The following is a 24,947-nucleotide window of genomic DNA, read 5'->3' on the forward strand; positions in this document are numbered from 1 at the left end:
GCTTCCATCTGCTGACCTTTGACTTTCAGTATCTGGTCAGACATAACTAACAGTAGTCTTGCAATCTTGACTCAAAAGCAGTGTTGGGACCCAGGGCAGACTGCCCCCAAAATATGCTACAAGGGCACACTGATTATTTTGACTTAGTTATTTGAGAAGCAGCTGATTCAAAAATTGCACTTTGACCCTTTCCATTTCCCCCTGAAAGCAGCAAACGAATCTCCCATGTGAAAAACAGCTTCCTCACGAGGCTGACCCAACGGCATAAGGGTTAAGTTGGCGTGCTCTGCTTCGGCGGCCCAGGGTTTGCAGGTCCGGATCCCGGGGCGGACCTAGCACCGCTCATCAAGCCACACTGCAGCGTCATCCCACATAAAACAGAGGAAGGTTGGCACAGATGATAGCTCAGGAACAATCTTCCTCAAGCAAAAAGGGTGGGGCTGGGAGGGGGTGGAATTCAGGGCGGAGAGGCCTGTATAAACACACCTTGTTACTTTTTTACTAATTTACCACCACAAGTCCAAACTCTGCTTAGATTGCTTACTAATGAAGCACCCAAACCTAAGTATCTTTGTCCTGTCAAATCCTCACAAATTTAGTGTTTCTGTGTGTAAAAAGTATAAAAGCTGCCTGCTTTGGTCACTTCTGAGCGTTAATTTTAGGATCTCCCACGTGTACGCATTACATTCGAGTTTTCTCTTTAATCTGTCTTGTGTTCATTTTACTATGAGGCCAGCCACAAGAACTCAAGAGGAATAAGGGGGAAATTTCCCCCTCCCGGACAGGGGCATCTACCACTTCCACTCATACCTGCTTCGCCGCAAGGGAATCTGAAAAGTGAAACCTGGAGCTGTAGAACTGTATCTTATGGAAGGACAGAACCGATTTAGATGGACAGCTAGCCATCTCTGCCACATACCAATGCCCAAAAATTATCATATCGCTTGTCACTCTACCATTAATGAAGGCTTTGCAAGACCTTCGACAACCTTTTCTGAGAAACGCAACTGTCCCTGGAAGAGCATGCCTGGACTTACTACCTCCACGTCTGTAACACAAGGGAGCCACAGACAATACCAATCATTTATCAGTTTAGCTAATCAGCCAAACATGAATCCCTTGGTCCCACCCATGGAGAGATCCTGATTAAGAGAGTCTGGGGTAAGGACAAGGATCTGTAGTTTCAGAGAGCTCCCTGAGTGATTCTGATGAGCCAGATTTGGGACCCCCTGGAGTAAAGTCCCTTCTAACTTCAAAAAAAAATAATATAAACCTAACATATATTTACTAGACAGAGAGCTGAAGTGTGGAGAAGAGGGGAAAAAAGGAGAAGAAAGGTGAATGAGGAAGGAGAGTAAACAAACGCACTCAATAGGGATGTCACACAGGGATTCCAAAACAATCTCTCATGCAAAATGACTCTGAGGAATGTCACTTTTAGCAAACACTGCCTCCACCTCCCACCCTGAAATCCTAGGGTGTTAAACACCACCCATATGGAAAACCAGATTACAGACCCTGAAGATTCTTAATGAAAACCATTTGGTCTCATTTTTTGAAAGACTATAATTCCTACTACCTCTCCTCGAATGATCTAAATTGTCTAAGCTATTTGTAAAAGCAGATTACCACCTTAGTTTAAATTCTAATGGTTTTATAGTTATATGAACTTCTATAACTGTGATTTCTCATTCTAGAATAATTGATCCAATAATACGCATCAAATTCTGGTCCGGAATCCACGATCAGCAGAAATCACAAGTGAATTACACACTTTGAAAGAAGTGGTTTGTTGCTTGCTCTAGGTTTAAAACACAAAGTTTCCATTATCCTTAGTAACTGACAAGCATGCTGGGCTTTGGCTACATTTGATGATTACACTGCTATTATTCCAAATGCATCAAACAATAAATATCTTTTTCCTATTAGGCTTCCTATTACCTTACTTGTTTTTATTTAAAACTTTTCGTGTTTTTGTTTAAAGGGAGGAAAAAAGCATATAAGAGAAAATAAAAGAGAAATAGGAACATGAAACACATTGAAAAGCACTGGCAATTAAGACTGAGATTATCCAGCTTCAGCAAAATGCATCTGAAACTAGAAGAGCTGAAGTACTTAAAATTTGTTTTAAGAAGCCTATGTTCGGATCTCCAACAAGCACTACATGTGTCTCAAATGCAGACATCCCTGCTATGGAAGGACTCTCCTGGCTGTCAGCTTAGTAAGGGGCTGACTCTGCTGGAAAGCATGACATTACACAATTACAAATGCTTGACAGTTCATGTGGTTTAGACAATTTGAGCACTCTGAATTGAATACCAAACAAAAACAGTAGTGCTATTTGGTTTCATATCATTTGACTTATGGCTTCTGGAACATCTTTTAATTTTTTCTGTATTTGTTCATTTTAAGGAGTGACTGTCATACTACGGTGGCTTAAAATAAAGTTTACAATATAACCAATGTGTATCTAAGAAATAGTCCTCATAATATGAGATAATTATGATACAAAAACAATTATCAAAGGCTAGAAAACAATAGGCAAAGGGAGAGTCCCCAAAAGTGCCCTTTTTAGCAACCAAACTGCCTAAGCAAAGAAGTAAGATTTCCCAAATCCTATGGTGTGATCTTACCAATTTCTAATGAACTGGAAGATGCAATCCTTAAAACTAAAAACAAAATCCAATTACTTTTCTGCTTTAGGGACTCAGCATCTGCTAGAATGACACTCATATACGCTGGTTTAGAAACAAACCTACTAACATAAAGAAAGCAACTTCAAAAATGCGGGTATATACAGCCTTCCCTCTCCACAGTCTTCCACACTCCCATTCCTATTTTGACTTTTCCTTTTTGTCTCGAAACTCCAACGCTCTCAGGCATAACAGTCTTGTCTGGCTGTCCTCTCCCTCTGACCAGGTCTGACAGAGTGTTAGGAGTCAGCCAGCCTCTACCGTTTTCACCTCTGTATCCACACACACCTTTCCTCCCCTAGGAAACAGGAGGAGTCGTGGTACCAACCCCCATATGCTCACTGTGAGGCTCAATCCTCAGTTAACTGAGGATAAACTCAGTACGTAATGTCCTTAGACCAGTGTTTGGCACCTGGCAAGTGCTCAGCAAGTATTAACCATCATCATCATCAAAAACAATCTTCTGTTTGATATCCCTACTGCTGAAAGTACTTTCAGACCATAATGCTGCAAGAACATATCTTCTCCACCATCACCCCCACCAGATCTTTTTCATACAAACTGAATAGTCCCTGTGTAGACAGACTTCGCAAAAAGAAAAGACATAAGTGTATGTTTTTTAAAAATTTGGCAGGTACAAAAAATAATTTGAATATGTGCGAGGCACTAAGCATAACATAAGAAAACCCTGAGTACAGATCACAGTTTAAGAAAATTAAATTCAGGGGGCCAGCCCCATGACCAAGCAGTTAAAATTCTGCACACTCAGCTTCAGGAGCCTGGGTTCACAGCTTCGCATCCCAGATACAAACCTACTCCACTCATCAGCCATGCTGTGGAGGCATCCCACACACAAAACAGAGGGAGACAGGCAACAGATGTTAGCTCAAGACGAGTCTTCCCCACCAAAAAAAAAAAAGAAAAAAATTAAATTCCTATCTTTCAGTTCCGTTTCGGGATCCCTATCACCTTCTCTCTTCTAATAGAGCTACCCACTAATTTGAATGTGTTTGTAATTAATCTGCTTTATTACTTTGCCATATCTGTATTCCTAACAGTATGGACTTTTGCTTCACATGTTTCAAAACTTTAAAAAAGGAAAAATACTATGTGCATTCTTCTGGAAGTAGCTTTTTTTCCTCAATATGATATTCCTGACAATAATCCTCAGTGGTGCAGGTGGCTAAAATCCATTCAGTTGCACTCCTATAGGAATACAATTTATCCATTCTCCTCGGATGGACACTGCTTCCAGTTTTTGCCTTTTACAAACAGTGCAACTGTGAGCATTTTGTCATGTCCTCAGGCACTCACATACATGCGTTTCTCTGGGGCACCAGTTTGCCAATTTTAGCATGCATTAAACCACCTGAACGGCTTGTTAAGACTGAAAGCTGGCTCATCCCCAAAGCCTCTGATTCAATAGGTCTAGGGTGGAGCCCCAAATTTTGCATTTATAAGAAGTTCCTGTGAGATGCTGAAAACACAATTTAGAAGCACTGCTCCAGGATAAAGACCCAGGAGTAGAATCACTGGGTCAAAGTGTACATCCATCTTTAACTTTACTAGGTAATCCCAAAGTTATGGTACCAATTTACAATCCCACCAGTTGTGTGTAAGCATTCCAGTTATTTCCGCCCTTCCTAAACAGCAGACATTGTCAGATTTTTACACTGTTGCCAACCCAATGTTATGAAACTATACACCACGTTGGTCCTAAACTGCCTTTCCCTAATTGCTAACGAAGTCGAGAATCTCTGCATGCAGGTTTCCTCTTCTGTGAGATGCCTACTTGGGTCATAGGCCCATTTTTCTATTGTTCTTACTGATTTGTCACTGTTTACCTTTCTAGATACAATCCTTTCTCAATAATACGTACTGAAAATATCTATTCTCACTTGTGACTTGTCTGTTCACTTTCTTGATGGTTTCTTTTCATAACCACAAGCTGTCAAATTAATGCTGTCAAAGCGGTCAATCTTTTCCTTTATGGTCTACACCTTCTGTGATCTGTTTAAGAAGCTCTTCCTTGTATTAGACTCACACAATTACTGTCCTACATTGTCTTCCAAAAATTTCATAGTTTTGCCTTCTGTATTTAAGCCTTTAATTCACCTGTAGTTGATTTTTCTGAATGATATGAATTAGAAATGTATCCCACTCTCAAGAAGTTTCCTATTGGCTAAGGCCCACAGATATGACCAACTATAACTTCAGAGAGGATAATGATTCCTGTTAACCCCTACCTTATTGAGGTTTATTCTGCTCTCTCATCAAGGCAAACCAAACACTGGATAATTTTCATACGGAAAACTTGGAGGGTTATTAGCAAATTAGTCAGACTATGATCCCCACCCCACCATACTCCAGGAAGAATCCTTAAAAATACCACACACACAAAAAAAGAGGCCAGCCCTGTGGCCAAGTGGTTAAGTTTACACACTCGGCTTCAGCAGCCCCAGCTTTTGCCAGTTCGGATCCTGGCTGCAGGCAGGGCCATGGCACCACTCATCAGGCCATGCTGAGGCAGCGTCCCACAGAGCACAACCAGGAAGGCCTACAAGTACAATACACAGCTATGCACTGGGGAGCTTTGGGGAGAAGAAGAAGAAAAACAAAGGTGCAAATCGTAAAAACAAAAAACAAATTTTTTTAACTCTAAATTTAGTCTTATTCTAAAAAACTGAAAGTTGAGCATTGGGGAAAGTGTGGCAAAATGAGCATTCTCAACAGTACTGGCTGGAATATAAATCTATACAAACTTTCTAGAGGGTTATTTGCAATATATCAAAAGCCTTAAAATACATATCTTCTTTGAGCTATCAATGACTCTTTACAGAACTTATCTTAAGGAAACAACTGAACAAAATACATATTTAGGAATATTCACCATGGAACTCTTTCTAATAGAAAAAATTGGAAACAGCCTAATCTCCAACAACGCAGGATGGGTTACAGACGTAGCTGCTGCAGCACATCCATATATGGTCATGCGCCATCTAAGGACGTTTCAGTCAACAGTAGATCACGTAGATGATGGCCATCCCATGAGATTAGTACCACAGAGCCTACATGTGTAGGAGGCTATGATAGAAGAAAATTTTATATATTGAGGTGTATGGGGAAGCCGTTCTGGTTTAAATGCGATTTGGACTAAATTTTATTTAAACCAAAGAAGCCTGACTTACAGCCTGTCAAATGTTCGTTGTATATTGTCCCAAAATAAAGAATGTACTCTTTTTTTTTCAATATTTCTTTTTCTGCTTTATCTCCCCAACCCCGCCCCCCCCGCACACAGTTGTATATCTTAGTTGCAGGCGCTTCTAGTTGTGGGATGTGGGAAGCCACCTCAACGTGGCCTGATGAGCGGTGCCATGTCCGCACCCAGGATGCGAACCCTGGGCCGCCGCAGCAGAGTGCACGAACTTAGCCACTCAGCCACAGAGCCGGCCCCAGAATGTACTCTTTGAAGGTAAGAACCAATGCCTCTCTTCTTATGACACCAGTACTTTTTGAAGATAAGTGTCCTTTCCCATGACACTGGGGTCATGCTGACCCACTGTGTATGTACTCATCTATAACAAAGTATCTCCTTGAACCCTTGAGAGAATGTACCCCTGTCACACTTGATGTATGTCTGTTTGGAAATGGTATATAATGGTGCTGAAAAATCACTCTTCTTCACAGCACTTACGAAGGCTGCACTCCCAGGCTGCAGTCCTCAGCTTGGCTCGAATAAAACTCCCCGCTGTAGAATGACTATTGATTATTCGTGTCAACAGCTCGACCATCTAGGTTTGTGAAAGTACACTTTATGATGTTTGCACAATGATAAAATCACTGACACATTTCTCAGAACGTATCCCCATTGTTAAGCAAGGCATGACTATAGTGGAATACTATGATGATTACATAGCTGTGTTAATGTGGAAAGATGTTTCTAATAGTCTGGTAATTTCCAAAACCAGTTAACAAGATGCACATATGATATTCTTTTATTCTCAAATATTTATGGAGAGCCTTGTGTATGCCAAGCACCAAGCAAGTGACTGGTAAACAAAAAGAGATCTGTTCCCTGCTTCTAAGGAGCTTACAAGCTTTGGAGGGGGATGAGGGGGAGGGAGACAGGCCACATACATATCTTCCAACTGACTCCTGTTGGCATATTAAAGGGATATACGTTTTGAAAATACAGACCATTTATATGTGTCTGTGTATCTATGTAATATCTGCAGCACCTCATCAGCATAGTCTACAAAGAGAACACACACGCTCAGCTGTATGGACTAGGAAGTGGGTCAACAAGAGGATACTTGGAGCAACTGCCTTGTGATGAACTGAAGCACACAAATCTTCTACAAAAATGCTCTAGGGAGAATCTTAAGAAACGCAATGTAGTTATGGAAAGTCATCCACTGGAAGACAGATGCGAGACAGATCGCAGAACCACAGAAAAAGAATTGGAACAAAGAGCTTCCGCTGTTGACAATTCAAGACTAAGACTGACCAAGATCAGGTACAAGTTCTTGAACAAATAACTGTTCTTCTACAAGTCTACAGCTTTACCCTTCCCTACTATGTTGGGATCTAACAAATAATAATGAAGCCTCCAAGATAAGAAAGATCTCATAATTAGGGTCAGGCTCAAAGGATTCTGACATTCTATATTCATTTCATTTAAACATCTGCACTACAATCAGTAAACTTACGAGAGTCATTAATTACAAAGGGAAAATTTTTTTCTTTGGAGCACAGAAACATGTCAGACACCTCAACCAAGAGATCAAAAGTTAACATTCACCAGCGATAAGACCTATCTACATCACACATGTGCCAATATGATGCACTGAGAAGGGAACAACCTCACCACTGTGGTATTCTTGTCACAAATGCTTAACCCTCAATTTAATCATGAAAGAACACCAGATAAATCCAAACTGAGGGACATTCTGCAAAATAACTGACCGGTACTCTGGAAAAGTACCAAGGTCACGAAAGATAAAAAACTGTCACAAATTGGAAGACACCAAGGAGACACCATAACTAAATGCAGTGTGGGCTACTGGACTGGATCCTCGACCAGAAAAAAGACACCAGGGGTGAAACCCGAATAGAAGACTTTAGATTAACTCTATCAACTGCCTGGTTTCAATAACCGCACTATGGTTACATAAGAGGCTAACAAAGGGACGCTGGGTGTAAGGTATATACGAATTCTCCGGGCTATTTTTGCCATTTTTTTCTACTTCTAAAATTATTTCAAAGTAAAAAGTTTGTAAAAGTAACTTCAGATGAATGATAAAGAGATATGGGGGATCACTCAATAACTCTTACATAAAAATATGCTACCTCCTCGGGGCTGGCCCTGTGGCTGAGCGGTTAAGTTCGTGCGCTCCACTGCAGGTGGCCCAGTGTTTCGTTGCTTCGAATCCTGGGCGTGGACATGGCACTGCTCACCAAACCACGCTGAGGTGGTGTCCCACATGCCACAACTAGAAGGACCTACAACGAAGAATCTACAACTATGTCCTGGGGGGCTTTGGGGAGAAAAAGGAAAAAAAAAATATGCTACCTCCTCCAATAATTGTGCTAAAAAAAACCCAGTAATTGCAAATAAGGCGTAAACCAGAATAATCTGTAAGTATTCACTAAAAACCTGTGATTGGGATAATCTAGAGAGCCGACTAACTTTCCTAGGGCACTGAAGTCTCTCCAGATAAATAATCTACCTCATTTTCCCTATTAATCTTTTTTAATTCAATTCAACTTATATTTATTTAACATCTACTATGGGCATGGAACTGTGCTGGGGCCTGATAAGATTTTGATACATTAAGAACATTTCAGTACACAAAATGAGAAAGAAAAACATAGAGTAACAAAACTGGAAGGAACTTTTCACTCCCATACAATCTAGCAATCAATACCGGCACCCTTTTTAGTGTGATTGCTGCTAGGAGCTCAAGTGCATCCCCTTCAGCATAAGCGGTTCTGACCTCTACAATTATCTCCAAAAATTATCCCTGAAGATGCCAAAATGACTCTAAAACATACTCCATTTCTAGTACTTTTTTTCCATCTAATCATTATGTTGTTGGTGCATTACAGTACACAACACAAAATTAAAGAACTTGATTCTCTGAACGTCAAGGAAGGGTCAAGCTGGTATAAACCCACAGACGTTTACTTACTATCCTCTTAGAAGAGGTCAAAGGCAACATCACAGAAGGCCGGGGTTCTCAAAGTGTGCCCTCAGAGTCAGCAGCTTTAACATCACCCAGGAACTTGTCAGAAATGCAAATTCTCAGTCCCAGTCCAGACCTGCTGATTCAGAGACCCAGCCCAGCATCTGCGTTTTCACAAGCCCCCCCAGCTGACTCTGATGCACCATCAGTTTGAGAACCACTGATGGAACAGCAGAAAGACTGGCCCCGTGAATCTGGAGGCCTGATTCCAATCCTTGCTCTGCCACTAACACCTCTACAATGCATTAGCCGCTCAGCTTCTGTGGGGCTCAGCCTCCTGATCAGTGAGGGAACTGCAATAGCTCACTACCACAGTCCTTACACCCTAATTTGATAACCATGAAAGCATTCATTTGTATAAGGCCTAAAAGTGAAAACACCACTGCAGTATTTCACCACGTATTTCTCTCTTTCATCCAAATGAAACAATTAAAATTTCTTCTTGGCATCCACCAGCCTCTGAATCAGAGTTAACATAGCTACAATAATTTCTTCTGATTTTAAATAAAATTCTGTTTACTACTTTGCTGTAGCAAAAGCCATATAAATGCTAATTTTACAGTTTCCTATTTAGTTCTCTATCAAGTCTATTTTGGAGCAATTCCTCATAATAACAAAAATTCCAAGAAACCCACCTACTACAGACTGAATTGTGCACCCCCCCCCCCCACACACACACACAATTTTGATGCCGAAGCCCTAATCACCAATGTGATGGTATTTGGAAATGAGGTCTCTGAGAGGTACTTAGGTTTAGATGAGGTCAGAACGGTAGGGTCTCCAAGACGGGATCAGCGTCTTTAGAAGAAGACGAAGAGAGACCAGAGTTCTCTCTCCATCTCTGCCATGTGAAGACACAGCAAGAAGGTGGCTGTCTGTAAGCAAGGAAGAGCCCTCACCAGGAATCAGCACCTTAATCTTGGACTTAACCTCCAGAACTGGGAGAAGTAAATGACTGTTGTTTCAGCCACCTGGGGTTATGGTGTTTTCCTAGAGCAGCCCACAATGACCAACACACTCACTCAAAATACCCCTCTGCTGTGGGCATAGTTCAGAAGAACTGTGCTCCAACCTCGCATAAAGAACGTGTGTGATCAGACCACTGAAGTACTCAGCAACTATGAAAGAGAAAGAATTTTAAAACGTACAGATCTAGATACTTCCATTACTAAGAAACACAGCTTAATTTCATCTCCTAGTCATGGATTTATAAACCGCGATTCTTCTCACAGCCTGTGGAAACTATGACAAAAACCTCTCAGAGGAGATGTGAGAAAGAGGGAGAGAGGAGAATCAAATAAGAAGAGTCCGTTTTATAAAGGTTAGAGAGTTCTCTTCGAACACAAACCTAGGTAGCACGAATGTGGGCAGAAATGTCCCATCAATCAAGTGAATACCCACTAATCCTTGAGACCTAACTCAAATGCTGTATCCTGCAAGCTCGCGCCACTCCTTCCCAGGCAGTCAGACATAAATTACTCTGTGCTCCCCTTTCTCCATTTCAGCACTGAGCAAAAGGCACTATACTTGTTTATGGATCTGTCTCTTCCACCAGACCTTGAAATCATCTAGGGCAGCGTGTTACTCTCTCCAGCACCTAGAATGGTGACTGGCATGAAGCAGTTTGCTCAAGTGGAGCCACTCTGCTTTGCTGAATACAAGAGGAACTCTCTGTGCTATCTCACAGCTTTTCTGCAAATCTGAGATTATTCCAAAATAAACAGGTTTTTTAAAAAAGGCACCAGGAGCCAGTGTATTATCAGTAACAATCACACCTGCCTTACATGTCACGCAAGAAGACACCAGCTACTAGAGAGCCTTGCCTCAGTGTTTTTCAGACGTGCCAGCAGAAGTCAGTAACCTTACATGTAGCAAACTTGAAAAACAATGAGTAACAAACACTTGAGACGCTAATCCTGACCTTAACTTTGGTCAAACTGTTTAACTTTAGTCTCAGTTTGTGAAAAGGGACTAGTAATTCCGACCCTACACGGCTGCCGTGCTACATGAAGTCTACAGAGTATACATCAAATGAGCTCTCCTAACGATGTTCTAATCAATACGTGTTAGTGACCTTCCCCAGGCAGTGTTGCATCTGGACTAACGCTTCACCGCAAACCAGGTGCATACTGTAACTAGTTCCACCGGCACGGACTGTAAAGTCCCGACACAATCACCATTCGGGCTATGATTACCTAGAAAATAATCCTACATATGTGTCCACAGATGCCAACCCTGCCAAGATGTCCTAGTCCAGAACCCCCCAACCCAATAAACAGGCTATTCAAAACTCAACGCAAGCGCAGGGGTCAGCAGCTCCTGGCACCCACCTCCCCCCGACTAAGCTCCAGAAAGCGGGCACGCACACTCAGGCCGTGCTCGCCCACTAGGAAGAGGTGGGTATCTCCAGGGACGATCCCGCTGCTGCCAACAGCGACGTGCGGCAGCCTGGGGTCTCCCGCTAGTTGCTGAGAGCAGCTGGACCCTGAGTGGCCAGGACCGTCCCCTTCCAGGCGTGGTGCTCTCGGGCACCAGCATCCTCAACCGAAGGAGGCGCGGGTGGCAGCAGCGCATCGGTGCGCTGGGGAAAACAGGGCGTGGGCGGGCAGCCACGGACACCACCGCCCGGACTAGAAACCCACACCGGGCAGCTCCCCGCCTGGGCGCCCGCGTTCCAGTCGGAGAAGCCAGGCGGTCAGAAGCGCCCCGACTGCGTGCAGGGGTGCGTGGGGCGCCCGGGGAGCCGCTCCCGAGCCGACAGCCCGGGCCCGCGGGGAAACGGAGGCCCGCCGGGTCCCCGGGAGCCCGGCTCGCGGAGCGAGCAGGTGACGGCGGGGGCAGGGCGGCTGCGACGCCGCGCGGGCGGCGGGCGGGTGTCGGGCGAGTCGGGGCGGCGCCGGGAGGGACCGGCGAGCGGGGGAGGGGCGGAGGCGGGGCGAGGAGGGAGGAGGAAGAGCCTAGGGCCCTGGCGGGACTCCCGGCGCCCAGCTGCCCGGCCCGAGCCCTCAAGCCACCGCCCCCAGGCCCCGCGCAGACGCTGGACGGTCCCCGCCTCCAAACCTCCCCCCAGGCCCGGCCAGAAAATAACTTCCCCGTTTGCCGACGGAATCGCTCCTGCTGGCCCCTCTGACGGACTCCTCCGGCTCGTCGTCTTCCGGAGATGAAACCGGAAGTCCCACCCCTCCCCAAGAGGAAAACGGAAAGCCGAAGGAGTCAATCTAAGGAAGGGGAGACGCAAACATGAAGATATTCAAAGAGATAGTCAAAAAGAAATGATATACTAAAAAACTGTTTTCATAGTTAATAGTATTACAGGTACAAAATTAGGTTCTGTCTCATCTACCATTAAAATAGTTTTAAAAGCAGTTATTTAAACAATAGACTGAAACATACATTTAATAGGCATAGAACATGAATGGATCATTTTAAAACAGAGAGATGTAAATTTTTAAAAATTAGATAAAGAAGTTTGGCCAAAATAGTTCATCAAAAACTGCCAAAAGCAGATTATGAGAGTTTCCATCCATTAAATGAGAAAATACCAAAAATCTAATGCTAATGGTTAGAAGGTGCAGTAAGCTGGACAGCACTCACAAGTGTCAAATGGGTCAGACTTTCTGAAAAGCAATTCAGTTGTATCTAAGAACAACTTTAAAACCTCATCATTCACTTTGAAACCCAGTATGTCTACTTCTAGGGGCCTGTCCTAAGAAAATAATATGAAAAGGTTGCAATGATGTATACAAAAAGATGTCCACCACAGGGTCATATATAAAAGTAAAAAACTGAACAACCAACGTAACAAGCATTAAAAAATGGTCATATAAACCAACATATGCATGCATACGAAGTATTATACTGCCATAAAAATATCTACCAAGAATATCTAATGACAAAGAAAAACACTTCTCACATGATTTTAACCAAAAGCAGATTTTAAAATATTATGCATAGCACATTCAGTTGTGTAATACCCCCCAAAAAATCAAAATATTAAAGTGGATATGGGTAATTTTTTTTCAGATTCATTAGAATTTATTAATTCCTCTCAATTTCCTACAACGAGCATATAATGCCTTGACAACAAAATTTAGAACTATTTTTAAAGAGGTTTGGGGGCTGGCCCGGTGGTGCAGCAGTTAACTGTGCACGTTCTGCTTTGGCGGCCCAGGGTTTGCCAGTTTGGATCATGGGTGCAAATATGGCACCGCTTGGCAAAAGCCATGCTGTGGTAGGTGTCCCACATATAAAGTGGAGGAAGATGGGCACAGATGTTAGCTCAGGGCCAGTCTTCCTCAGCACAAAGAGGAGGATTGGCAGCAGATGTTAGCTCAGGGCTGATCTTCCTCAATTTGGAAAAAAAAAAAAAAGAGGTTTGGTTTTTTTTTCTTTCACTTCATATACTTCTGGTACAAAATACTAAGCTTCTAACAAACCAAACCTTTCACAAATAACAGCTACGAAGTCTGGATAAAATACTAAAAAAATAACTATGCGATGGCTCTGGAGACTAAACAAAAGCTGGAAGTTTTTAGTGTGGAGTCAAGGCCCAAAGCAAGCAAATGGCAAAAGGTAATCCAGCACGCCTCCCCTTTTGGGAGGCTTTACCCAGAGGATATCCAGGGTCGGAGACCACTGACGAAAGACAGGCAGCTAAATCACAAGGGAAAAACCAGTTGTACTTCTGGATCAGCGGGAAAGTGTCCGAATGCAATGATAGCCACAGAAGAGTAAGAAGTAAATACCATAAAGGAGAGAGCTAAAGGAACACCTGAATCTATGAATAAACCCAGAAAACATAAACCATGTATGAACAAGAGTGAAAGCAGATTGCAATTAAACACCAGGAATGAGATAGGAGTGGCTGACTACTGCAGACATGACAGATAACGATGTGGTCGTAGTCAAGTCATCCGCCTGCTAAAATGAAAACACCAACAATATTTAAAGCAACACAACAAAATCCAGAGACCACACAACATAAAATTCAAAATGACCAAAATTACTTGAGTTAGGAAGAGTCAGAAAACCGTGTCCAAATCTCAAGCAAAAAGATGTATGGCAAACATGATGGTCAAAATGATGGAATTATTTTAAAAGAACCATACAGTAGCTGTTACAACAATATTAAGTGAAGTAAAGAAAATATGTTTGAAACAAATGGAAAAAAAAATAATAAATTTCAGCAAAGAAATAAACATTATTCTTTAAAAAGCCACATGTTAATGTCAGAAACAAAAGATAAAATATTTAGAATAAAAAAAGGGGCTTAATAACAAAATGGAAATGACAAAGTAAAGAATCAGTGAGTTTGAGGACAGATCAACAGCAATCATCTAACAAAAAGAATCTAAGGAAAAAGACAGAATTAAAAAAAAAAGTAAAGAGGGGCCAGCCTGGTGGTGTAGGGGTTAAGTTCACGGACTCTGCTTCAGCGGCTCAGGGTTCATGAGTTCAGACCCCGCATGAGGACTTACAACACCATCATCAAGCCATGCTGTGGCAGCATCCCACATACACAATAGAGAAAGAATGGCACAGACATTAGCTCAGGGCCACTCTTCCTCAGAAAAATAAATAAAAAATAAATTTAAAAAAGAAAAGAGACTCTCAGGGTCCTATCTGAGGACTACAAAAGGTCTGATGTATAACTAATTAGCTAGAGTCCCGGAGGAAAAGAGAGAGAGAGAAAGAAAACGGAGCAGAAGACACTTCTGAAGAAACAACGGCTTACTCAGGAATATCCAGCTTTGGCAAAATAAAGAAGTCAGTGAACCTTCTCAGCAGATACAAGTATAAAACTGCATAGGACTGTCAAAAGCAACAATTTTATGATTCTGAAAACCATATTCAGGCAACGAGTGGAAAATGCACTTTATCCAAAGCCCTAGGTAAGAGGCTGAGAAAGGAGCACTTGCCTGGGAGACTACCATCCCCGCGACTTGGTGAGAGAGCATGCTAGCTCTACCAACACATGACTGGCACAAAAAGAGGAGCTATGAGCTAAGGTGGTGGAGGGAGGAAGCTATTTGGAGCAGGCAGCAAACCTCTATCGCTCTGTCAGCCAGAAGGGACCAAAGTTGGTGGGAAGCAACCAAAGAAATCTCACAACATTGGTCCACAGAGGTATGAGCCCAGTCTGGGCAACTGTCAGACTAGCAAGAAACTCAGCAAGGAGATCCTATAAATGAAAGGCCAATAAAAGGACCAGATGAAGTTCCCCACACATGCCTGGTTGACTAAGCAAAGCAACTTCGAGGGAACGTGGTAGACAGTAAAAGCCCCAGAACAGAGGCTTGGTAACTAGGTAAACTTTGAATGTGCCCCCTGTACACCCACAAACAGAAAGACAGATGGCAAAGATCATAATGGGCTCAAGGTGTTTGACTACAAATTCTGCCCAAATCATTGTGTGACCATTAATTCTTACATTTACAGGGGAAACACCCAGAGAGTAAAGCAAAATACAAGTAAGCAAGCATTTAAAAACTGAACATAAACATCAGTGTCTGTACACCACAGGGAGATAAAATTCTATGCTTTTAAGACCATGCAAGTTAAGGGAAAAAAAGACATTCTAGAAAAGTGCATCAAAATCCAAACTTACCACATCACACTATACAAAATGTCTTATTTTCAACAACAACAAAGAAAGAAATCATAAGCTGTGTTTATAAGAAAATATAAACTATGGTCCAGATTCAGGAAGAGAAAAACGTCAATGGAAAATTGGCCCAGATGTCAATGTAGCAGAGAAAGTCTTCAAGTATCTCCTGTAAAGAGGTTCTAAGAACTCTTTCAAATTTTCAAAAATTTTTTAAAAATATAATAACAGTGATTCCACAAATAGGGAATGCGAATAAGGAAATGAGAATGATAAAAACAACCAAACAAATGCTAGAGATGAAAAGCACTATAAGAGAAATGAAAAAATTATTACATGGGAAAACAGCAGATTTGAGAAGGCAGAGGAAAGAATCAGTCAAATTAAAGATAGAATGATATTAATTATCGACTCAGAAGATTGGAAATGAAAGAAAACTTTAAGGAAAATGAAAAGAGCTTCAGAGACCTATGGGACAATTTGAAGTATTTCAACAAATGTGCAGTAAGAATCCCAATAACAGAGAAAAGAGGGAAAGGGGTAGAAGAAATATTTTAAAACGTAATAGCTGAAAACTTTCTAAATTTGATGAAATACATTGATCTACAGATACAAGAAGCTTAACAAACATGAATAAGTACAAACACGAAGAGAGTCACACCTACAAACATCATAGTCAAATTACTAAAAAGAAAAAGACAATAAGAAAATCTGGAAAGCAATCAAATCCACCACATACAAGGAACAGCTACATGTTCAACAGGTGACTTTGCATCACACTGAGGAGAAAAAAATACAAATAAGAGCTGACTTAGAAGAAATAACAGAGGCCGAAAGCCAGAATAATAATACAGTCAAAGTGCTGAAAGAAAAACCATCAATAAAGAATCACATATCCAGCAAAACTATACTTTAATAATGAAGGGGCAGTAAAGACATTCCCAGATAAATAGAAGATGACAGAATTCATGTCAACACAGAATAAGGCAGTAAAGGAGGAACAGACAAAGAAAACACAGGAGACGCAGAATAATAAAGAGCAAAATAGTATAAATCCAACCAACTACATTACATTAAATGTTAATAAACACTACAGTTAAAAAGAATTATCAGATTGTATTAAAAGATCAAAACTATGTGCTAAGCATAAAAGACACAATTAACATTCAGAGACAAAAATATTCAAAATATAAAACCTGGAAATGATACTCTCATGCAATCTGTAACCACAGGACAGCCACAGTGGGTAGATGAATGCCAGATCTAAGAACAGATTTTAGGAAGAAGACTTACTAAAAGTGAAGAGGAACAAAGAAGTGAAGGCATAAATACCGGATAAATACAAGTAAAACTACTTCCATTCTCGTTTACATAGAAAATCCTCAGGATGCAAAATACACACATACACACACACACGCCCACACTAGAACAATTAAATGAATTTAGGAAATTCAAAGGATAATAAACAAAAATCAATTGCACTTTTAAATATTAACAGCATGCGATTTGATTTAAAATTGTGCAAAAATAAATTTAACCAAAAAATGTGCAAGGCCTATGCACTAAAGACTAGAGAACACGACTGAGAGAAATTAAAGAAGACTCGATGGCAGTTTCTTAAAAAGTTAAACACAGAGTCATCACATTACCCCAGTCATTTCCCTCCTAGGTAATTACCCAAGAGAAATGAAAACACGTGTTCACACAAAGACTCAGACAACAGCACATACGACAAGATATAGCAAATTAATTTACAGTGACAGAAAACAGGTCACGGGTTCCCTGTGGCAGGCAGGAAGAGGTGGTGGGCTGCAAAGAGGCATGGGGATACTTAAGGGGGTAAGAGAAATGTTCTTTTATCTTGATTCTGTAGATGGCTTCAGAGGTGTATAGAACTGTCAAAACCCATCAAATTGTGCACTTTATATAGATGCTGTTTATTGTATGTAAACTATTCTGCAATAAAGTTTTTGAGCAAAAAAATAAACAAAAGAATAAGTGAGTGAATGAACAAGGGTTTTAAAGCAAATAAGCATTATACACCTGTTGAAAAGGAAAGAATAAAATTTAAATGGTGAGGAAACTCTGTAAACAAGTTACACTTTTTAAAAAATCTCTAGTTTTGTTTCTTCTAATTTGTCTGTTTTAAGTCTTAAATCTGTCTTGAGCATAAGGGGATAAAACCTTAACAGGTTATACTATAAAAACCAGTCATAGAAACAAATCATTTAACTATGGCTATATAAGGAAAATGACCTCATATCTCATAGATTGTTTTTCGATCTGTAGAAATAATTCAGTTTTACTGCTGAAAGCAGTACCAGCTATCAGATGGAAAACAAGTCAATTTTATCGTCTGATTCATCTTGAACACATCACGTCTGCGTAGCCCACAGAATCACAAAATGTAAAGCTATTACAGCACTACAGTAGAAAAAGCGTCACTCCCTAACAGACTCAAGAGTATAGTCTACACTTGCCATCTCCCTGTCCAAAACAATGCTGGTGGAAACAGACTCCTCCTGAACAAGAATTGTCACAATAAGTAATTGCACTATGAAACTGAATGACTGCGTTTTTATTACCATTTTCATACAGAATTTTTACATACTTAAAATTCTGACCAGAAAGGTTAGATTAGAATCACCTGGGCCAATTTGGAAATGCTAAAAGATATGTATGGACACACACAAAAACACACACTTACACACTCTCTCTCTCAGTCACACACAGACATGTTTGTTAGTATATATATTTGTTTTTAAAAGGTAAAGATAACAGTAACATTAATAACAACAGATAGTACCTCTCTCTATCTAAATATAGAAACATATCGCAAATGTATAATACTGTCCTAGTTTTGCTTTACTGCCAAATAAACAAAGCAATTAATTCAGAGGGTGTCACTGATTCCTAAACTCATCATTCATGAACTTGATTATTAACGAAATTAATAATGAATAAATAAAACTGATATACCTAATTTCTTCAAAATTGATCACAATAAAAAATGCCTGCTTTGATACTATAATTGAAGTAAGTTATATAAGAACAAATGGATAATATAAGCCTTGTCTATTAATTCTTAAAACATAAACCATTTAAAAGCATTCCTGAAATCAGACAAAACAGTTAGACCACATCAGGAGAGCAACGAAAACAAAATGACCTGAATCGTGATGCAGGGAAACACGAACACCTCAGCTATCAAAAACTCACCAAGGCAGCAACATCACCCACCAAGCCTTAGCTAAAAGTAAGAAACCTGCCCAAAAGGGCTTGGAGCGGCAAAACATATTTGAAGAGATGATGTTTGAATTTAGGTACTGGGATTGAAGGTGAGTCTCTAAGTTCCTTCCTCAGATCCATCACCCCTTCCTGATACTTACTGATAAACCTGATTCATTGGCTTCTTATCGATGGCAAATAATGGAGAGCAATTGTGCTACTCTAGACAAGATCACTGATAGCAGTGAAACGGGAAAAGGGAAGAAAAACTAGAAAAAGCAGACAGAAAAAATTAAAAGTAATCAGGGAACATTCAGATATTTAAAAACACCCTTCTCTGGGTCAAAATGCCCAGAGGACATGATTTCTTAGAGCCCAACATGACAACGCACAAAATAATAATCCTAAGTCACTGAGACAATATTAAATCAGGTTATGGAGAGGTTCCAAAAGTTGAAAACTAGGAAATTAATTTTTTCAAAGGTTCTCACGAAAATGATTAAATTTAAAAAAAAAAAAACAAAAAACAAGAACATCATGAGACATAAGTCCCCAATGATTCGGGTCCATCCACCAAGCCATCTAAGCAGTTACGGCTGGTGGGCAAGGCCTGCGCGTGCTCCATGGCTGTGCTCTGCTGTCCTCAGGCCTCAGGCTTGCTGCCTCCTCCAAGAACCAGACTGCCAACCCTGACACTGGATTAGCCCTCTGCCTGCACATTCCCATCTGCCCCCACCACAGTTCTTACTACTCTGCGTTACAACTGGCATGTGACCTTCTTGAGCAGAAGAAATAAACTCTTTCACTAGCATCCCAGAACCCAGCACAGTACTCAGCATATAGTAGGATTTCAGTAAATACGATTTTTTTAAACTTATTAAAAAAAACTTAAGCTATGCTCTATCTGCAAAGCATATTTTGATAATAACAACAGACACCCAAAATATGCCACAAGAGCATAAAGTAAGAAGTTCCTGTTGACTGCTAAGATTAGAAAGTCTTCACAGAATGGACAGAGTTCCAACCACACATTCAAGCTCAGGATGAATTTAACCAAATGGCTAAAAAAAGTACAATGGTCCCCCCCTTACCTGTGGTTTCACTTTCTGCAATTTCACTTACTTATAGTCAGCAGAGGTCTAAAAATATTCGATGGAAAATTCCAGAAATAAACAATACACAAATTTTAAATTTCTCGCCATTCTAGGTAGCGTGATGAAATCTTGTGCCATCTAGCTCCCTCTCACCGGGGCCGTGAATCATCCCTTTCTCCACCGGATCCACGATACCCGCCTGTCAGTCACTCAGTAGCCCTCTTGGTTATCAGAGCGCCTGTCAAGGTATCACAGTGCTGGTGTTCAAGTCACCCGTATTTTATTTAATAATTTCCCCAACGTGTAAGAGCAGTCGTGCTGGAAATCTGGATATGCCAAACAGAAGTTATTGCTGTTACTCTCTTACTTTGCCCAATTTCTAAGTTTATCACAGCAGTGTACATGTCGGAAAAAACGTATATGCAGGCTTCAGTACTATGCAGTTTCAAGCACCCACTGGGAGTCTTAGAACGTATCCCCCCCACATAAGGGGGGACTACTGTATTTCGGGAGACAGGGATACTATAAGCACAAGTAAAAGAAAACGAGAGCAACTGGGTAACACATAGGTTTTCAAAAATGGCAGCAGTGAAAGGTAAGGCTGGAAAGACAGGCAGGGCTGCAGAGGAGCCAAGAGGGGTTAACATAATGGAACTTAACAAAATGGAGGTTAACATTACGGAGCTTCACACAATGGCATGCTCCAAAGGTCACACGGACACTTAGTCCTCCAGAGTGACTCCCTCTCCGCAACGTCCAGCAGTTTCATTGCATGTAGAATACATTTTGCAAGTAAGAGACAAAAGAAAGACAACAACTTTGCTATATGATTCCTCATGTCAACACTGTTTTACCCTGGACCAAATCAGAGAGTTGATACCATAAAAAATACTTCAAAACACTACGTGATGTTACGAGGAAACTACTGGCAAAACTTACTTTCGGGTGGTGATTATTATCCAAACCACACGTGATAAAATACTACTCATCATAAGAAGTGGTACTCTTATAATACAACTGCTATGCAATTTTTTTAAATTCTTCAATTTTGAAATCAAGTTGAAAGTATTGTGTCAAAAGACAGTGAAACAACTATCATTAATCTTCAAAACTGACAAACAAAAAAGACATATAAACAAGTGCCAGGATAATAAAAATGGCAGTGTTCATTTTTTAGAAGAAAAAAATAAATTGTACTAAAATTATTAAGCTAACAAAGCAACAGAAAAATATGAGCAGAAAAATGACAGTTATCTGCAAAATTCATAAATGCGTCTTTTGTATAACCATAATGATCATATTTTATGCTGTCATTTTGCATTTAATTGCTCACCCTGGTACTTTTCTTCATAGAAGCCATCGATATCCCACAGAGCCAGATGCTGAATTGCAAAAACATACTGTGACCATGGACTTATAAGAAAGTTACTTTGCTGAGCTGTGGTGTATGACAAGTTAATTTTTGTAATTACACTTCTTCCAACAATATATGAAGCTACTGCCTATGATTAGCCTATATTATTCAAAAGAGGCAAGAAAGTATTCTCTATAAAATACTAATCAGATTTTTTAAAGACTTCAGCTGATGTGAGAAAGTTAACTTTTCAAAAAGCTTTTCTATAAGACGGCCAAAAGTAAAAATCACCACCTCAGCTGAAATATATAAGCAGATTAATATGTTAAGGCATGACTATGTTTTCTGAATGTTATTAATACATAACGCCAAGTTATTTCAAGCCTTTAGGAAACGTCACATGCTAACCTTGGTCTTTTGATCATTACTTTTAGTTCTGCTATATTATGCTAAACATAGTATTCAAAGGATAAATCCATTAACCGTCATTTAGAAAGAAATGGCTATTGCACAATAATCTATCCGCAGGGCGTAAATTGTTTTAAATTTAAAATATTTGCAATGACGGTCACTGTCACATACTCAATAGTAATAAAACAGTAGGACATCATACATTGCTAAAACACAGGCTATTCCCTATAATATAGTATCTTTGTGCACATACTACAAAATTTGGCAGCTATTATGTTTTGTTTTATTCATTAAAAGAGAGCAAATGACATTTCCCTTTTAATAAACTTCCCCCATGTTGAAGCCAAAAGAGTTATTTAAAGATTAATGTTAATTATCAGGACAAAACAACCTGAGCCAAGTTTTCCAAATGCCTAGGTCAAATCTGCTCACTGGAGGAGGATATTTAAAAAATAACTATGTAATATATTTTTTTTTAAAAACTCTATCACTTAGAGACTTAAAATTTAATAGAAGTTATGTTTTAATTACATAATACTAACAAAATGGATATGTTCACTGCATTATACAAAAGGAACGTAAGATACTAAAATGCTCTAGATAAATCTGAAGTTTTCCTCAGGATTTTAATAAATATATAATGACCGATTTTTTTAATGTGTAACGTCGTTCCCACGTCATTTCCTAATCTAAAGGGGTTTGTGTTTGTGAAGGTGTCAACTCAATGTATATTCAAGACTTAATAAAAAGTCCTAGAATTTTGAGAATCTTGGAAATCTTTTATTTCAAATCCCTCGTGTGTTTTTTTCCTAACTTGGACTGCAATTTGAGATATGCTATTTCACGGTTCCACGTCTGCTTAGAGATCACCAACTCAGACACTGATCGTACAACAGGAGAAACATAAAGCACACAGAGCTGAAACACAATCACCAATAAAGCAAATACCTGGCCTTTCGGGTCCTCTTTGTTCTGACCCCTGCTATTTAAAAGGGAATGATAAACTCTGCAGACGTCATCGGGCATATACTAAGAAGGAACATGCTCAAATCCCAGCTATTTGTATTTTTCTTTCCCCTGCCCAGCCTCGATCTTCCTCCCTGGTCTACTTCATTCATTCTGCGTGCTCTCCAGCCACCTCAAATGGTCCAGGGACTCATTGCCTTTATTTCCAGTCTCTACCTTACTTCTAATCTCAGCATCTCTTCCTGGATGACCTACAGATATCAAACACTCAATACAACCAAAAACAAATTCATCTTGCTCTCCTCTCCCAAACCTGCTTCCATGGAGCTAGTCTGCCAGCTCTCTACACAAAGATCAGTGCTCTAAACTATTCTTAGTTCCTCCCTCTCTCACCTCCTCCTTCACTGGCCCTTAATCCTGTCCTTTCCACATCAAAAATGTCTCTCCACTCTATCCTCTGTACTCTACTTCTACTGCCTTATGTGGAACGTCATCAACTCCAGCCTCTCGCGTGCCTCAGTGGCTCCAGGGAGAGAGCCTCCTCTAATGGGGCCTCCACAGAAAAGCCTCAGTTACTGAAGCGAGCTTCTCACACAGCCCCTGAGGACAGTATTCAGTGTCTGAATAGCTGTGCGAAAGGGAATGGTACCTATTAAGGAAAAGGGACAACACCAGAGGGTGGGAGATCTGACAGCTTTGACGGTTTCAACTTGACCATAGGAAAAAGTACCAAGTAAAGCACACAGCCTTCAATTCAAAGCCCTTGACAAACTAAACCTTGTCCTCTTTCGGCGCTTCTCCCTCTTTTAGGCCCTGCTAAGACCCACATTAGGCTGCTGACTGGTTCTCAACCAGGTGTGCCTTCCAACAAGCTGCCCTCTTTGCCTAAAAAGCCCTCTCCTCCTACATCCGCACAGAGAACTCCCATGGGTCTTCCACGTTGCTGTGATATTTTCTGTGACTTCTCCAGGCCAACCTAATTACTCCGCCGTGCACCTCTGGCACTGACAAATGTTCTGTTGCAGCCAGTATCTTGGGACTGACTGCTGGGGTTACTGAAGATTACAAGGACAAGAAGTGGGATGGTTTACTTTTTGTGCCTAGCACAAAGACTTTTCAAAAACTTCATTAATTTTAAATGAAGTGAATTTGTTGGAACATAAAGCATTTTGGGAATTTAAATAAACGGAAAATAATCATTTTCTTTAAACTTAAAATGTTTGACAAGAAATGAAAAAGGTAACAAATTAGTTCTGGAAAAATGCAAACTAATTCCTATACTCCCATTCTGAATCAATCTTACAAATGGGACTAAAAAGAAGGAAGGAAGCGCCTGTCTGGTTTTTCAAGTAAGAGAAGGCAAAACCAATATGGCAGCAAGGTAAGGTTCTGCCTGCTCCACAGAACCCATGGTACAGAATCCATGTTTCCGACCTCTTGTTGTGCAGAACTCTCACGTTGCATGTATTAAGGCTGGATTTAAAGACTGTAGAGTAGTCTTAATAATCTGTGCAGAGACAGCATTTTATAGTTTCTAAGCCACGCTCACACACATTATCTCATCAACTACTCAAAGACACATCATTTCTCCACTTGGAGAGGAAGAAACTAAGGCCATTTTCCTACAACTAATACATAGAGGCTGGAATATGAACCCCCAAGAATTCTAACACTAACTACAATTGCCTCCCTAACAACCACATTTTAAAGATGTCCAATACAGGCCTCAGAACACTAACCCAGGACACATACATGATGCATGCCAGGGCCAAACCACTCACCTAGCGTTCTTCTGAAGTTCACAATAAAAAACAGAATGAATGAACATTAATAAAATGGTTCACTTTTGGAGCCGTCCCAGTGGTGTAATGGTTAGTTCATACACTCTGCTCCAGCAGCCAGGGGTTCGCAGGTTCCAATCCTGGGCACGGATCTAGCACCACTTGTCAAGCCACACTTTCGCAGTATCCTACATAAAATAGAGGAAGATGGGCTCAGACGTTAGGTCAGTTGACAATCCCAAAGTTATTAAGTGTACAAGCAAAAAGAGGAAGATTGGCAACAGACATTAGCTCAGGGCCAATCAACCTTACCAAAAAAAATATTTCACTTTGAAATAGACCTTAACGAATAACTTTGCTTTAAATTATAACACTACATATTATTACATTTTACACGTTACTACATATTCCATAGACTATGTAACATAACATAGTCACAGATTCTAGCAACTAGGACGTGGAATCTTTTGTATTGGGAGGGATAGGGCTAAGGAGGAGTTGCATTATTCTGCCAACCAAAATAAGCAAGATTACAATTGGATACTAATTAAAATCCAAATTTAATTTTGAA

At 40.5% G+C, this 24,947-nt stretch overlaps 1 protein-coding gene across 6 annotated transcripts in view; it reads right to left on the minus strand.

Annotated features, from left to right (window-relative positions):
• Positions 1 to 24,947, minus strand: part of LOC138915580 (uncharacterized) — a 61,190-nt gene that overhangs the window by 31,573 nt on the left and 4,670 nt on the right. For 3 of the 6 annotated variants that reach the window (XR_011421613.1, XR_011421614.1, XR_011421612.1), the window contains exon 2: positions 24,377 to 24,564. The exons of the other annotated variants lie outside the window; for them this stretch is intronic. The gene's annotated coding sequence lies outside the window, so the exon portion shown is untranslated. The remainder of the gene's footprint in view (positions 1 to 24,376; positions 24,565 to 24,947) is intronic. 6 annotated transcript variants of the gene reach the window in all.

The sequence above is a fragment of the Equus caballus genome, chromosome 9, assembly GCF_041296265.1.
Source record: "Equus caballus isolate H_3958 breed thoroughbred chromosome 9, TB-T2T, whole genome shotgun sequence".
Lineage (NCBI taxonomy): Eukaryota > Metazoa > Chordata > Mammalia > Perissodactyla > Equidae > Equus > Equus caballus.